The 13,843-nt window shown below is 55.0% G+C and overlaps 1 pseudogene; it reads right to left on the bottom strand.

Moving 5' to 3' along the window:
* Positions 1-12,861: 12,861 nt before the first annotated feature.
* The window catches only part of LOC128945569 (zinc finger protein 850-like), a 300,103-nt pseudogene continuing 299,121 nt past the window's right edge, over positions 12,862-13,843 (bottom strand).

The raw sequence follows: 13,843 nt of genomic DNA, 5'->3' as shown, positions 1-13,843 counted from the left end.
AGGACCCCCCAAACCCCACCCCAGATCCCCTCATGACCCCAATTCTCTGTCAGGACCCTACAATCTCCCTCAGGACCCCCAGTTCCCCCTAAAACTCCTCAGGATCCCTCACATCCCCTCACGACCCCTCACACCCACTCAAGAACCCCCATTTCCCCTCAGAACCCTCCAAAACCCCCCAAATCCCCTCAGGACCCCAAACCCACCTACATCCCCTCTCAACCCTCCTCCCTCAGGACTCCCAAAAATCCCCCCCAGATCCCCTCACAACCCCTCAGGAACCCAGTCCCCCTCAGGACCCCAATTCTCCCTCAGGATCACCCCAACCGCCCTGGGACCTCCCCGGAGCCCTCCTCATCGCCCCCCCCCCCCCCCCCGCTGCTGACCGCGGTCGCTGTCGCCCACCCCGCGCTGCCGGGGGGGGGTCCCGGGGCTCCCTAGGCGCCCCCAGATTCCCGCCCCGCCCCCCCCCGCGGCCTCAGCCCCGCTTCGCCGCCGCTGGGCCCCATCGGGCCCACAATGCCCACAATGCACCGCGATTCTACCGGAAGCGGCCGCCACTAGGGGAACTTCCGCCAATACTTCTGCAAGGCGCGGCTTCTGATTGGTCTGCGCCGCATTTGTCGCTTCTCGCCAGAGGTCTCTCTCGCAAGAGAAGCAGCGCGGCAATGTTTGTTGAGGGCAACTCTGTGGGCTCCTCAGAGCGAACCGCGTTCCTTCATAAATGGAGCCGGGAACAGCGGAATCCGCCTGGAAATGCCGGGATGGAGCCTAAATCCCCTGGGGATGGAGCCTAAATCCCCTGGGGTTCAACCAAAGCGCCCAAGTCCTGGAGCTTTCCATGGACAGGGGCGGTACTGCGGCGGCGCGAGGGCCGGTGACGTCACATCGCCGCGCCCCTTTCCGGCCCCTCCTGAGGAGGCTCCGCCTTTTCCCGGCGCCGACCCCGGGGCCGGTTCTGGGCCGGGACCGGAGCAGGTTCCGGGGCTCCTTCGCCACCGGAGCGCCCTGAAAGTGTCCCCAAGGTGTCCCCAAGGTGTCCGCAGTGAGCATGGAGCCCCAAGAGGTGCGACGGGAGGGGGACAGGAGGGGAAACGTGGGGTGGTGAAAGGGGGCAGTGAGGAAGGGGAGAGGATACGGGGGCTGGCGGGGGGTGGCAGAGGGGACAGCAGAGGGTGGCAGAGGGGACAGCAGTGGGGGCAGGAGGGTGGCAGAGGCTACGAGGGAAGTGGCAGGGGTGGCAGCGGGAACAATGGAGGGACAGACGGGCAGCAGAGCCCTCCAGGGAGGGGCAAAATGACCCCTCGGGGCAGGGGGCCACCCCAGGAGCCGTAAGTGGCCACCACCAGGTCCCTGACACCTCCCCTGTCCCCTCCCCAGCTGTCCCCAGCCCTGCTGCAGCCACAGGTCACCGTGGTGGCCATCCTGGGTGAGCTGCTGGCCAACATGCCCTCGCTGGACGAGATGCTGCTGCTCGGGTCTGCAGCGAGCCTGTACTGGGACCTGGAGGATTTCACCAGGGATCTCTGGACCACCCTGTACTGCATTGAGGGCACCTGGTGGCACTGCAATGTCACCTCCAATGATGGTGACCCTGTCACCTCCCTGAGCCGAGCCCTGGCCACCTACAAGAGTACCCCAGGGACCACCTGGGACTGTGTGACAATGGCAGCCATTGAGTCCTACCGGTCAGTGTCTGTGCTTGTGGACAGGTGGGCCCAGCTAGCCAGGGCGGCCATCAAGTTCCACAACACCTGCAGGGAGGTGGTCACTGTGGTGGCCGACAGGGCGGCCTCTGCCACCACCTGGGCCAGGGAGCTGCAGGACGAGGCTGCCCGTTATGGGACAGCTCAGGAAAACATGGTGGAGGTGGGTCAAGCACTGGGTGGGGAGGAGGGGGCCGAGGTGAGGAGGGAGGCCAGGGTGGCTGCCAGCGAGGCAACAAGGGCCACCATGGTGAGACAGTGGGTGGAGGTGGCTCTGGGGCTGCTGGAGCGCTTGGTGGCCGTGTGTGACGAAGCCACTGCGTTCCCCTGGGAGCTGCAGCCCCTGCTCTGGGATACTAAGGCTGCCCTGGAAGGGACAAATGAGGCATCCCCTGATGTCCCCAAGGACTTGGTGGCCAAGGTGGCCGTGGCTGAGTGGCTGTGGGAGGCCAACGCCCGCCTGGTCAAGGATCACCTGCGGGGGACACTTCAGGACATCATCGACTTCTGTTTTACTGATGGTCCTGTCAGCCTCAGTGCCTGTGAAGTGGCTGAGCGGTGCCAAAGAGCCCTCGAGGACATCCCAAGGCTCCTTCGACCCCCGGAGCCTCCCCAAGGTGTCCCCAAGGTGTCAGCAGTGAGCATGGAACCACAAGAGGTGCAACATGGGGGAGTGGTGGGGGACAGAGAGTACACTGGGGGGACAGGGGGGCTGGTGGGGGGTGGCAGTAGGGACAAGACGCTGACAAGGGGATGGAGGGGCAAAGGGGACCCCTCGGGGGCACAGGGGCCACTGCAGGAGGCCGCAAGTGCCACCAGGTCCCTGTCACCTGTCCTGTCCCCTCCACAGCTGCAGGTGCTGGTAGCCATGGTGGCCACCCTGGGTGAGGTGGTGGCCACCCTGACTGGGCCACACAGGGGCAAGTTCCTACACAAGTCCCCAAACTCCCTGCATGAGGACCTGAGGAGATTCACCCAGAGCCTCCGTGCAATCGTGAACCAGAGCTGTGTCACCTCCCTGGGCCACTGTGGTGTCCCCTCCCTGGGCCGGGCCCTGGTTGCATTCTGTGCCACCCTCGGGACCACCTGGGCCAATGTGAAGACCGTGGCCAGCGCCTGGCGGGAGTTGGTGGCCAGGGTCGTGGACAGCTGGGACTGGCTGGCCAGGGAGGCCACCAAGCTCCGTGAGAAGGTGGTCATGAACTAGCAGCTGATGGTGGCCCTGGATAAGGAGGAGGTGACCTTGGAAATGGCCACGCACGGTGCCCAGGTAGTGGCAGCCACCAATGAGGCCATGGGAGAGGCTGTGCCAGACACCAGGAGGGGACATTGGGCAGAGGTGGCCCTGGGGCTGCTGCAGCGCTTGGTGGCCACGTGTGACAGAGCCACCTTGTTCTACTGGAACATCAAGCGGCAGCTCAGGGACATCGAGGCCATCCTGAAGGGGACAAACGAGGCATCCCCTGATGTCATCCAGGCCTTGATGGACAAAGTGGTCAAGTTTGATTGGCTGTGGGGGGCCAGCACCCGCCTGGCCAAGGATCACCTGCTGAGGACACTTGGGGACATCCACAACCTCCTCTTGAGTTCCTGCGGTGACCATGGTGGCCCCAGTGGCCCCGGCAGCCGCGCAGTGGCTGAACAGTGCCAAAAAGCCATCGAGGACATCCCAAGGCTGCTGTGTGGACAGTGATGTCACCACTATGATGTTAATTGGGCAGTGACATCACTGGAGAGACCTGTGGAAACTTGAGTGCCACCAGCTTCTCGAGTGCCACCAAGAGCTCCTCAAGTGCCACCAGTTCTTCGTGTCACCAAGAGCCCTCAAGTGCCATCAGATCCTTGAGTGCCACCAAGAGCTCCTCAAGCGCCACCAGCTCCCCAAGTGCCACCAGCTCCTTGTGTCACCAAGAACCCCTCAAGTGCCACCTGCCTGGGACAAAACTGATGCCACTGGGCTAGTGGTAGTGCCATGTCTCTGGTGCCTCCTCTGCTGTGTCCCCGTGTCCCTGCAGAGGGGACACAAGGGGTAGGAGGAGGGGACAGGGGGTCGCAAAGCAACAGAGGGGACAGCAGGGCCCTCCAGGGAAAGTGCCACCAGATCCCTGACACCTCCCCTGTCCTCTGCCCACGTGTCCCCTCCACAGCTGCAGGCACTGCTGGATGTGGTAGCCCCTCTGGGCAAGGTGGTGGCCAGCATGACCGGGCCATACATGGCCAAGTGCCTGCGCGAGTCCCCTGACTCCCTGCAGGAGGACCTGGAGAACTTCACCCAGAACCTCTGTAGGACCCTGGACCACAGCAGTGTCCCCTCCCTGGGCCGGGCCCTGGCCACCCTCAGGGCCTCCCCTGAGACCACCTGTGCTGCTCTAAGAGCTGTGACCAGTGCCTGGCAGGAGTTGTGGACAGCTGAGACTGGCTGGCCAGAGAGGCCACCGAGCTCCATGCCACCTGCAGGGAGGTGGCCACAGCTGAGGCCGCTGTTGTAGCCACCACCACCCTCAAGGCCAGGAACTGGCAGGACACGGCCGCCTCCTTGGGGATGGCTCAGGAAAAGATGGTGGAGCTGCCACAGGCCCTTGAGAGGGAGGAGGGGGCCTCGGCAATGGCTGTGCTCAAGGCCCGGATGGTGGCAGCCTCCAACGAGGTGCTGGTGGACACCGTGGCCATGGGAGAGACTGTGGTGGCTGAGAGCCAGGCATTGATGGCCACCAGGAAGGGACAGGAGGAGGAGGCGGCCCTGGGGCTGCTGGAGCGCTTGGTGGCCGTGTGTGACGAAGCCACCGCGTTCTCCCGGGAGCTGCAGCGCCTGCTCAAGGACATCGTAGACACCACAGAGGTGACAAAGGAGGAGTCCCCCGATGTCCCCAAAGCCTTGCCAGCCAAGGTGTCCATGGCCGAGCGGCTGTGGGAGTCCAACGCCCGCCTAGCAAAGGATCACCTGCTGGGGACACATGATGACATCAACAACATCTTCAGTTGTGATTCCTACAGCTCCAGTGCCCATGTGGTGACCGAGAAGTGCCAAAAAGCCATCGAGGACATCCCGAAGCTGCTGCAGGGATGGTGATGTCACTGCTGTGACATCATCATGGCAGTGACATCATCAGGGGCATTGCTGCTGTCACCTGTGCCCTCCCTGTGCAGTATTTGAGATAAATCTGGGGAATTTTCTGGGAATTTTCATTGATACTGCCCCAAATCCTGATGGGAATTCCTGGGATGACCTTACTGGGGACACTCTGGGCACACTCAGGGACACTCTGGGGACACTCAGGGACAGGGGTGAATGAGTTCCCTCAGCAGCTTCCAGCTTTCCAGTGTCCTGCAGCAGAGCCGGGATATAAATGACAATTAATTAATTGGCTTCTGCAGTTCTTTATTGGCTTCTGCACTTTTGTATTGCCTTTTGCACATTTGTATTGACTTTTGCACATTGTTATTAATCACCAGTAATTTGGTACGGTATTTGATACTGATATTGATTATCAATGATTCCTTGTAGCTGCTGGTTGGTGTAACACAATCTGTCAGTTCAGGTTTGCACCATACAGCCTATTAATAAATTAATTATTTAATTTCATAATATCCTTTATATAAATCAGCCTGGGCTGATCTGAACTCTGTGTCAGACACATTATTGACCCCATTGAGAGGTGAGTGGTCAATAAAGCCATCCCAATGTTCCTTGAGGGGAGCACAGCCAGGGAGCTGCTTCAGGGCGCTGTCACTGAGATATTTCCCCTTGAAAACCCTGGGTGGAATGCAAATACACCCGAGCAGATAGCGAAGCTAAAATGATATCAAAGCCTCGTGGAATGTGGGTTAAAATATGGGGTCTCTAAAGCTGTAAATTGGTCAAAGCTTCATCAAGTGAGGCAAAATTATGATGAATCATCCGCTGATTTTTGAACAGCTGAAGAGATCTGCCATCAAATATACTGATCTAGATCCTGAATCAGTTGATGGTAAAGCACACCTGGTTTTGTTTTGTGTGGGTCAGGCTTCAAAAGATGTAAGGAAGGATAAAGGGAGTTCAAGTCATAGATTAACTGCTGGAGGTTGCCTGGAAGGTGTTTTGAGACAGGGGCCCAACTGAAAGAGTTAACCCCAACCTAGCAAGAAGGCAACTCGGGAAAAGTCACCCAAGAAAGCTTCCCCTGTGGAGAAGGCTCAGAGTGCATCCTGTAAGAAATGGGGGCATTGGAAAAAGGACTGTCCAGTGCTGAAAGAAAAATCATCAGTCCCTCTCATGGCAGCGGAGCCCAGTGGGGAATAATGAGCATTGACTCCATGATTGCAGCAGGCTGTCCAATCCCTTTGTTATACCATCCTTTACTACTAAGAAAAACCCATGGCCCTTGCCAGACAGTCACAACACACACGCGGATCCAATTGGTCAATCAAGCCAAACAACCATCGCCAGTGGCCAGTTGTTCTGGTTTGAAAGCAAAACCAGTGAGAGACTCCAAGTCAGAAATACCATTTATTAGAAAAACGGAAAAAAAACCCAAAAGGCATGCAATAGTACAAAATAAAACCACTGACAGAGTCAGAATATATCCTGACAACCTGCTGGTTAGGGCAGTGGTAGCAGTTCAGATGAAATGGTCTTGTTGAAGTGGTGATCCTGTAGAAACAATCTGGTAGCACTTGTCCTCTGGAAACCAGTGGGTAAGGGCTGCCTGTTCTGTCCCAAAGCCCAGATTATATCCAGGTGAGGATGCTGAGCTCCTCCCCCCTGGGTGGTCTCTATGGTCCCTAGGTTTATTTTCTTACCCAGAAATAGCTCTAGTATTGTCCCTAATATGTAGTTTTTATAGCAGAGGGGCAGTGACCAGAATAGCTATCCTGCTGGGCTTGGTGGTAATGATGTGTAAAAAGTTTATAAACATGCTGGGGTCTGCTCCAGGTATGAATGGTTCATGGCTATGGTTATGCATCCAGTTTGTTAGAGGAGGAGCAGCAGGGGATGAGGCTTTTCAGCCTTTGCTTTCCTTCTTCTCCTATGAATCTGTTGCATCACTATTGAAGAATGTTCAGTTTCCCCTGAACGTTAAAGAAACCATCTTTCTGGTATTCAATCTGGTAACCTTCCTCTACACAGCCTGCTGCTTCTCTAGGATGAGGGCTGAGATTTCTAGACGGGCTGATGAGACCCCTGACTCAGGAGTAAACCCAGGTGTGGAAAATCCTAAGTGGTGTGGGAAATGGGAGGATATGGGCCAAATCCTGAAGGAATTCTCTGACCCTATAGTCTGGGATTTTCCCCATGAACAAATTCAGAACCCAGCTGAGGTGGGGAAATATCTGAAAGAGAAGTACCAGGATGAGCCTAAGGAGAGGAAGGTCATTGCAGTGAGCTGGGCCCTGGCTTGTGCTCATCGCTCACTGCTAGGTCCTGTCGGGCAGCAGACAGAGGCAGGGGGGCAGGGAGATAAATCAGCAACTATCCCGGTGACTCAGGCTGCAGCCAACAGCCCACGCTCGAAGCCAGCAGCCAAACCAGATAGTGAGCCTAAGCCAGCAGCTAAACCAGAAAATAAGCCTCAACCAATGGCTGTTGCTGCCAGTACTAGAAGTGGGAAATGCATGGACAAAACCAATCGAACAGTAGATGATGATGATGATGATGAAGGAGAAGGAACCTCAATGCCTCCTGACATAAAATCAGGAGTCAAAGCAGCAGGTGCAAGGTCAGATGAAAATATTGAGTCCTTTTCCCTGAAGGACCTTCGTGGCTTACGGAAGGATTCCATGTGGGGACGGGGTCTGTTTCTATTGCTGGTGTGACAGGGGGATCACAGGATTTTATTTTAGTGGAAGCTGAGGTGAGCCTGACTGGAAATGAGTGGAAGAAACACCCTATTGTGACTGGCCCAGAGGCCCCATGCATTTTAGGTATAGACTTCCTCCGATGTGGCTATTTCAAAGACCCAAAGGGACTCAGATGGGCATTTGGAATAGCTGCTGTAGAGACAGAGGGTGTCAAGCAGTTGAACAGCTTGCCTGGACTGTCAGAAAGCCCATCTGCAGTAGGACTTCTGAAGGGAGAAGAGCAACAGGTGCCAATTGCAACATCCATAGTGCATCGACGACAGTATAGAACCACTGGAGATGCTGTGATCCCCATCCAAAAGATGCTGGAGAGCCAAGGTGTGGTCAGCAAGACGCACTCACCCTTCAACAGCCCCATCTGGCCTGAGCGAAAATCTGAAGGAGAATGGAGTTTGACTGTGGACTCCCGTGCATTGAATGAAGTGACTCCACCACTGAGCGCTGCCGTGCCAGACAAATTCGAGCTCCAGTACAAGCTGGAGTCCAAGGCAGCAAAGTGCTTTGCCACTATAGACATTGCCAATGCATTTTTCTCCATTCCTCTGGCAGCAGAATGCAGGCCTCAGTTTGCTTTCACATGGAGGGGAGTGCAGTACACCTGAAACCGACTGCCCCAGGGGTGGAAACACAGTCCCACCATCTGCCATGGACTGATCCAGACTGCGCTAGAAAGGGGAGAGGCTCCAGAACATCTGCAGTATATTGATGACATCATTGTGTGGGGGAACAAAGCTGTGGAAGTATTTGAGAAAGGGAAGGAAATCATCCAAATCCTCCTGGGAGCTGGTTTTGCCATTAAAAAGTCAAGGTAAAGGGACCAGCTCGTGAGATTCAGTTCCTGGGAGGGAAGTGGCAAGACAGACTGTAGTAAATCCCCTACATTTAGCAAAAGCACCATGGAGAATCTAACAAAAGGAATGCTGACACAGCAGCAAGGAAGCTTCCTGACTCCATGGACATCTGCCCTATAAACTGTCTCTATAACCATGTAAGGCAATGCCGTGGTAGCCTTTACCTATCGGTCATTTTATGGTCCCCCTAATCCCTTGCCATTGGTCAAGTTTGGATACTTGCCAAGCCTATAAAAGTAGCATGCTGTACCCTACTAGCTCAGAAGAAGAAGAGCTGAGACCCCTCGCGGACCCCCAAATAAAGCCTTCTCTGTGGAACAGCTTCTGCCTTCTCCTTCTCCTCTCTCCATCTGCTGCTGCCTCAAGCCTGGGGCTCCACTACCCAGCAAGCAAAGAGCTGAGGTCCTAAGAGCTGCTAATCACTATAGAGCTGAATATCACCAGGCTTGCTAGAAAGGCAGCCCCGCGGCATTGGCCTGAGCTGGCTTCGGGCACCCGGTCCCTCCTCAGGGACTGAGATCCTGAGCACCAAGGCTCTGCTTCATGATAAGGCTGATCTGAGGCCTTATTAATGGACGGCATCAGATTCCTACAGACGTAATCAACAAGATCACAGCGATGTCTCCACCCACCAATAAGAAAGAAACACAAGCTTTCCTAGGGGCCATAGGCTTTTGGAGGATGCACATTCCTGAGTACAGTCAGATCATGAGCCCTCTTTACCTGGTCACCTGGAAGAAGAAGGAGATCCACTGGGGCCCTGAGCAGCAACAAGCCTTTGCCCAGATCAAGCAGGAGATTGCTCATGCAGTTGCCCTTGGCCCAGTCAGGACAGGAGCAGAGGTGAAGAACGTGCTCTACTCTGCAGCCGGGAACCATGGCTTGTCCTGGAGCCTTTGGCAGAAGGTGCCTGGGGAGACTCGAGGCCGACCACTGGGATTTTGGAGTCGAAGCTACAGAGGGTGAGAAGCCAACTACACTCCCACAGAGAAGGAAACCTAGGCTGCCTATGAAGGAGTCCAGGCTGCCTCAGAGGTGATTGGCATGGAAGCACAACTCCTCCTGGCACCCCGACTACCGGTGCTGGGGTGGATGTTCAAAGGAAAGGTTCCCACCCCCCACCACACCACTGACGCTACATGGAGTGAACGGATTGCTCTTATCCCACAGCACGCCCGTATTGGAAACCTGAATTGCCCTGGGATTTTGGAGATAATTACAAACTGGCCAGAAGGTGAGAACTTTGGTCTTACTGATGAAGAGCAACAAGAACCAGTGACACGGGCTGAAGAGGCTCCTCCCTATAACCAACTGCCCCCAGAGGAAACGCGCTACGCTCTTTTCACTGAAGGTTCCTGTCGCATCGCAGGGATGGACCAGAAGTGGAAAGCAGCCGTATGGAGCCCCAAATGACAGGTTGCAGAGGCTGCTGAAGGAGAAGGTGGATCAAGTCAACATACAGAACTCAAAGCCGTTCAGCTGGCCCTGGACATTGCTAAGGGAGAGAAATGGCCAAAGCTCCAGCTCTACACTGATTCATGGATGGTAGCCAATGCTCTGTGGGGATGGCTGGAGAGGTGGAAAAAGGCCAACTGGCAGTGTAGGTGTCATGGTTTGATGCTGGCACAATGCCAGCGTCCCCATGAAAATATATGCTCCCTGGTGTCTGCTGTGAGATGTGACCAGGAATAAGCAAAGCAGGCCCCCACTTAGAACTAAAGAAAATGAACCTTTATTAACTAAACTACAACTCTAAGTAACAAGAAACACACAGAGAAAATGAAAACTTTCCAAAAATATTTCCTCCCCCCCCCACCAAATTTCCAATACATCTATCCCCCAAATCACCAACTCTCAGTCCATCACCACCCTTTGGGTAATGAATTCTCAGTTCATCAAGGAGAGAGGAGTCGTTCTTGTGCCATAGGCTTCCCCAGGAAACACCATTGAAACCTCGTGTGTTTCCACGTCACATGTGGCACCACCCAGAGAACATCTGCCATCGTGACATCTTCCTTCCATGTCCAGTGCTCTCACCACTGCACATGGACCAGAGCTGCTTCTAGGGTTGTCCTTTTAAGGATGCTTTGTCCCGTTCCAAAAAGGGCACAGTCTCACCTTTGGGACACCTGTGCCCCCCAAATTTCACCCCCTGGGGCCGAGGGGTACCAACACTGAACCCTCTTGGCTCTGAGCCATTGCCTCCCCCTGGATGCTGTCTCTGTGTCACAGGAAACATGGTTCTGTCCATGGCCATACAGGAAAAGTCCAGCTAAGGCCACTCCATCATCTCTTCCCACCTAAGATTCTTCTCTACTCTCCTGACATCTTTCACGTGCCCAGACCTTCACACTTGCACATTTCCTTCCTCCATTTCATCTCTTATCTCTCTTCTAGGAAAGGTTAATGTTCTGCAAAGTTTTCCTTGTCCAAAAAAGGGTTAAAAGCTCGGGCTCTGCCCACCCAAAGCTCCCACAGCTGCGGGACCCCGACCCCTTCTTGCTGCATCCCCCCCGCCCTTCTCCGCCAGCCGGGCTGTGCTGCCAGGACAGGATATCAAATTTCACGGTGGCACAGGCGCTCTGTCTCTCTCTCTCTCCTGGCGGGGAGGTGTGGCTGCCCGATGCCTCTCGGGGCTCTTCCACCCTTCCATCCTCGGGCCAGGCCTACCTCACCCAGCCCCAAACCAGCCAGGAGCTGGGCAGGGGAGGCCCGACCTGCTTCCCTCGCTGGAACCCAAGAGAGCTTCCCCCGGAGTGCTCTGCGTTTTAACCCCTGAGTTCTCAGAGGCGTATCCAATGTCCCAAGTGGCCAAACCAGGTGCCAGTATTCAAATGTGAGCACCTACTGGCCTGACCACTTCATATCCCAGAAAATTAACTTCCTCTCAAACCACGACATCTATATAACCTCAGTCCAGTTTATCCCAGTCTGTAGGAACCCAGTCCACTTGATCCCAATCCATATTTGATCCCAGTCCATATTTGATCCCTGTTGATAGCTTATCCTAGTCCATATTTGATCCCAGTCCATAAAATCTGTCATATTTGATCCAGGCCATATTTGATCCCAGTCCAAAGTTGATCCCAGTCCTGATTTGATCCCAGTCCAGTTTATCCCAGTCCATAGTTGATTTTAGTCCATATTTGATCCCAGTCCATTTTTTATCCCAATTCATATTTGATCCCAGCCCGTATTTGATCTCAGTCTATATAAGCTCAGTCCAGTTTATCCCACACTGTAGGATTCCAATCAATAGTTGATCCCAGTCCCAATTTGATCCCAGTCCCTGTTTGATCCTAGTCCATATTTGATGCCAACCCCTATTTGATCCCAGTCCATGTTTGATGCCAGTCCGTACTGCCCTGCACACATTCCAAAAGTCTGCAATTCCAGCTCCCAGCCAGTAAAAGATGTTCCTGCCCTTGAAGGGAAATGGAGTAAAATCCTACAGAGACATTTCCCTGCAGGCCTTCAGGACTTCAGCTCCTGGGACTGGGAATTAAAATAATAATTGGGAAATGAAATAATAAATAATCAGGGGAGGGTCTGTGGGGACATCTAAATCAGGGCAGGGGTCAATTAAATCAGGCAAGGGGACAGCTAAATCAGGGCAGGGGTCAATTAAATCAGGGGAAGGGGAATTAAAACAGGGAAAGGCTAAATTAAATCAGGGGAGGCGTCAATTAAATCAGTGAAAGGTCAGTTAAATCAGGGGAGGGTCTTTGGTGGCAGGGGTCAATTAAATCAGGGGAGGGGTCAATTTAATCAGGGGAGGGTATTTGGTGGTCACTGGGGCAATTACATATAGGGAGGGTCTCTGGTGGTGCCTGGGTCAATTAAATCAGGGGAGGGTCTCTGGTGGTCCGTGGGTCCAGGGAGACACTGAGAGAGAAACAGAGCAGGCAAGGAGAGGCAGGAGAGAAAAGGGGACACCAAGACAACGAGCTGAGAAGGCGGCACTCTGCAAACAGAACTGCAACAGACTGAACATGAACGGGAGAGAAATCAGTAAGTCTCAGAGTTTTATTTGCTGTCAAATACATCCCACACACCCAGCCCCACACAATCTCCATCCCACCACTCTAAATCATTTCCCAACTTCATCTCAGCCTGATGGCTGCGGAATCGAGTGAGTTTGGCATGGGATTGAGTTTTCTGAGGTGGGTTTGAGCTCCTTTTGGGGTAAGATTGAGCTGTTTTCACTGGGATTTGAGTGGTTTGGAGGTGACAGATCCATTCCTCCCGGCTTTTGCAGTGCAAAGAGATGGAGAATAGAAAAAAATTAAGGTGAAATTAAAAGATGAAGCAGCCAGGTGTGTTCTTAACATGGATCACAGGGAATGTGAGTGACCAGGGCTGTGCCCAAAGTGCCTCCTCCAGTGGGGGATGGAGCTGGAGCAGCGCACGAAGCTCTGCCCGCACTCGGGGCACTTGCAGGGCTTCCCTTAGGGGTGCCTCTGTTGGTGTTGGGTCAAGTTAGAGCTCCTGTAGAAGCTCTTCCCACACTGGGGACACTCGTAGGGCCTCTCCCCAGTGTGGATGCGCCGGTGGGTGATGAGGGCGGAGTTGTGCTTGAATCCCTTCCCGCAGTCGGGGCAGCAGAAGGGCCTCTCCTCTCTGTGAATCCGATAGTGCAGGAATAGACGGGAGCTGGTCGGAAACCTCTTCCTGCATTTATCACACTCGTAGGGCCTCTCCCCAGTGTGGATGCGCCGGTGAGTAATGAGGGTGGAGTTGTCCTTGAATCCCTTCCCGCAGTCGGGGCATTGGAAGGGCCTCTCCTCTCTGTGAATCCGATAGTGCTGGAGGAGATCGGAGCTGCTCTGAAAGCGCTTCCCACACTTGGAACACTCATAGGGCCTCTCCCCAGTGTGGATCCTCTGGTGTTTGATCAGGCTGGAGCTCCGGCTGAAGCTCTTCCCACACTCCCCACACTCGTAGGGCTTCTCTCCAGTGTGGGTCCTCTGGTGCTTGTTCAGGTGGGAGCTCTCTCTGAACCTCTTCCCACACTCCCCACACTCGTAGGGCCGTTCCCCAGTGTGGATCCTCTGGTGCACAATCAGGTTGCAATTCCACCTGAAGCTCTTCCCACACTCCACGCACATGTGGGGCTTCTCCCCATCACGGAGCTGCTCATGGAGCACCAGCTCCGAGCTCTGGCTCCGTCTCCGGCCGCCTTCCCGGCCCAGGCTGGCTCTTTCCCCCTCAGATCCCCGCCGGCTGTGTTTGCAGCCCCTCCTCGTGCGGCATCTCCGGGGCTTTTCCTCCCCGTTGGCTTCCTGCGCCGTGGAGCCGCTCAAAACGGCCTCTGCCACCAGGTTCTGCCGCGGGCATTTGTCCTCCCTGCTCTCCATGCTCAGCTCCTGCTCTGGGGGAGGAAGGACAAGGACAGGATGGGATTTGCCTCCGTGCCACAGGCAAGGGCAAGGAGATCCCCCCAGGGCT

The sequence above is a fragment of the Melozone crissalis genome, unplaced genomic scaffold, assembly GCF_028551555.1.
Source record: "Melozone crissalis strain CALT ecotype California unplaced genomic scaffold, PUWL_Pcris_2 ptg000066l_1, whole genome shotgun sequence".
Taxonomy (NCBI): domain Eukaryota; kingdom Metazoa; phylum Chordata; class Aves; order Passeriformes; family Passerellidae; genus Melozone; species Melozone crissalis.
Note: the sequence above shows the minus strand (reverse complement) of the source record. Positions and strands in the feature narration are given on the sequence as shown.